This window comes from Brassica oleracea, chromosome C8 (assembly GCF_000695525.1).
Source record: "Brassica oleracea var. oleracea cultivar TO1000 chromosome C8, BOL, whole genome shotgun sequence".
In the NCBI taxonomy this organism is placed as follows: Eukaryota; Viridiplantae; Streptophyta; class Magnoliopsida; order Brassicales; family Brassicaceae; genus Brassica; species Brassica oleracea.
Genome location: NC_027755.1, coordinates 1,765,748 through 1,769,417, shown reverse-complemented (window position 1 = coordinate 1,769,417; position 3,670 = coordinate 1,765,748).

Sequence of the window (3,670 nt, the reverse complement as noted above, 5' to 3'; positions counted from 1 at the left end):
TTTCTGTTTGACTTCAAGTTTTGAGTCACTTTTGCAAAAAGCCCTTTTTAAAATGATGGATATTTATTTAAATCCAAACGAGATTACATATCAGATCACCGGGTTTATTGGTTCGCCAGCGGGTCTTGGTCGGTTTTAAAACGTTGATCTAAATACAAAAATGTTTTAAATAGACAAAATTCTTATAAATTAACAAAATATTTGTAACGTTGTTAATCAAAAAAAATTATCAATTTATTATTAAATCTGAAGTACAAAATAGAATTTAACATTTGCTCAATTAATTATTACTTTAATTGTCATTTCATTTTAACCTGATTTAACAGCTTAATTATATTATCATAACAAATACATCGCATCATTAGTTCTTTTTGCTCAAATCAGATCATTAATTATATTACCATAGTATATTACAGATTTTTATTTATTAGTTAATCAACATTAATTTTGTACCAATTATAAAAAAACAAAATAACCGGATTTTGTATATAGTTCAAAATTCGGTTTAATCTATTATACTTAAAAAAAATTATATTATTTTCAATTTGTGAAAAGCTTCGTAACCGAACACATAATTCAAAGACATAGTTTATATAAACAAAATAATAACTTAAATTAAAATAATAAAAACATATTATATTTATTGTCACTTAATTTTTCACTTCATGTAACTACTTTACTATAAGATTCATACGCCATGCGAAGAAATAATAATATTTAAAACAATATGGTTTTATTATAAAATAAAATTTTAGTGTATTTATATTATTAAAACTGAAGTATATTTTAAAAATAACCTTTCTTTCATCATAATAATTGCAAACTTATGTCACTGAATTAAAACTATTAGTTAATTAACCACAAATAGTTTAGTTTGTTAGATTTTTCTATATCCAAACTTGCCAAACTTAACTGATTAATTATGAGTCATTTATTTTGTTAGATTTTTCTCTTGCAAACGCACCAAACTTTCAATTATTCTTTAACCAGATTATTTTCTAACCAAATTTTACAATAAATCTATACAAATTTATTTAAAATTTGTCTACAAAATTTAAATGTTATATATTCATATATATTATTATTTAATTTGACACACATATATATTTGAATTATAAGAATAATAATAAAAATTAATTTAACATTTTCTCAAAAATAAAGATAGAAGTGAGATTTATTTGACGTATAAAAACTTAGCAATATATGTATCTATCTTATTAAATCAGAAATTCATTTAATTTTGGAAACATAGATTTAATATACATAAACATAATAATTGATGTTTTAATTCATAAATTAATATATTAAAAATAGTTACTATAGTTAAAAATATTAATTGATAAATATGTTATATAACATATTATTTTAATTGGTTTTGTACCCAACCATAATATGAAAAATCAACAAATTACACATAATTAAAAATCGTCGATCTATCACAAATGTTATATATTACAAATCGACCCAACACCCATATGAATTCATATTTGTGTAATCATTACATTTTTATGTTGTAAAAAATTATATGTATATCTTATTAAAACAAAGACATGTGCGGATGTACGGATCAATGTCTAGTATAATTAAGAAGACGAAACAAAATACACTAAAACTTTTTTGGTCAAAGACAAGATACGCTACCTTTTTTATTGGCCAAAGACAAGATAAACTACCTAAAACGCCAGCCTCTTGCAAATATTACTCCAGCCTCCATATATATAAGTAGCTTAACTATCAACACCTCAAAACAACATCTCAAACAAATAATAATAACTAGAATTAGTCTGAGAAAGTCGCTAAGTTTACAAAACACGAAGTTCGTAGGAGTAGTATGTATCACGTTTGTGATAGTCCTTGTGTCGGCTTTAATTCCGACCAAAGCAGTCTTGGAAGACAAAGTGGAATGCAACCCACTAGAAGTTACACAATGTATACCATTAGGATAAACCGGAAGTCAACCGTCTGCTGAATGCTGCCGAGCACTGAAAACACAAGATTCGTCGTGTTTGTGTGAATTCATAAAAAAAGGATTTTTTCCTCCATTCGCAAATTTATACAAGCTCTTAGCGGCTTGTGGTTTACCAAAACTTAATTGTGTGATTAAATATTAAAATCTTATGTAACAATGTTCAAATAATCAAATATAATATATCGTTTTTAATAGAAATTTCAAATGGGACGTGCACGCATACTAAACCCAACCTATATCCCATCACGAGGATGGTATGGTTTAATTGAAAAATTGAAAATGTGTTTTCATTTGAATAAAAAAACCCTTAAATGCTGAACAAAGAGAACGAGAACCGGTCCAAGAACAACACTGCAGGAAGAGAAGCAAAGAGATGCTTCCGTGAAAGACAAGCAAAGAGAAACTCTAATAAGAAAAAAAAACAACGATTAATGATAAAGCTGGTTCGTGTTCTCTCTTTGCCTTCTTCAGTTGGAAGGAGGGAAGCAAATGGCGTCCGAAGTTCTCTTAAACGATATCCTCCAAGCCAAATATTAATGTGTGAAGATTCTTCAGTTAGAACGGAAGGACTCCTCCACCTCTTCTAGATCAACATTAAACGATATCCTCCCAGCCAAATGTGTGAAGATTGGACTACAAACACACAACTACAAAGTTTTAGTTTCTTTCAACAACTGTTCCTCCAACAACTCCATACCGTTCAACCATATATCTTGTTAATATCCGCAACCCGGTTGACCTAAACCAATATCCGGCCAGTCAAAATTATATGGAACGAAGCAGCCATAGTGTTTTCCAATGATCATAATTTCGTCTGTTTACATAATCATTGTTAGATCATAAATCAAAAGAAGTTCATTAGTTTTTTTTGTGGGAGATCAAAAAAAGAACTACAGTATGAAAAGATAGAGACTACAGTATGAAAAAAAAAAATTAGTAGACTCCTTTTCAAATTGTTATGTTTCACACTTGGATATGAATATCATTTTATTTAGATTCATATCTTCAATTTTCTATTTACATGATATTGACAAAAATGGTTAGCACTAAGAATATAAACACAGTATGAAATTTCTAGTTACTATGTACCACCTACGACAGTCCCACAAAAATTGTGGATAAACGAGATAAACCTTACGGTTTTAGTAAACCTTACGGTTTTAGTAAACCTTACGGTTTTAGTACAAGCATATAAATGTACTAATTGTTTTACATATTTTACATATTTTCCTGATTATAATATATAAATGTATATAATGTAAAATATCACATTAATTTTTTTAACTACCTCAACTGCATTAATAGTTATTAAAGATAATTTTATAAAGTTAATTGTATAGCAATATTTGTTAATAATCACCAACATTTTGACCATCACTATAAGAAAACAGGGGGATTCTGATGGCCGAAATCGTCAGAAATTCGTCGGAATAGACCGATTCCGACGAATTTCTGACGAACCAATTCGTCGATATCATTTTGTCGGAAAAAAAAATATTCGTCGGAATTTCGTCAGACCTTCCGACGACTTTCTGACGAATACCGAGAAACGTCATTCTGACGAACTTTCGACGATATTCCGATGCGGACACACGAGACCAGATTTCATCGGAAAAACTATATACCGACGGAGCACGTTCCTCGGACTATACCGACGAACGGAGTCCTCGGAAAATACCGACGGACTATGGTTCGTCGGAA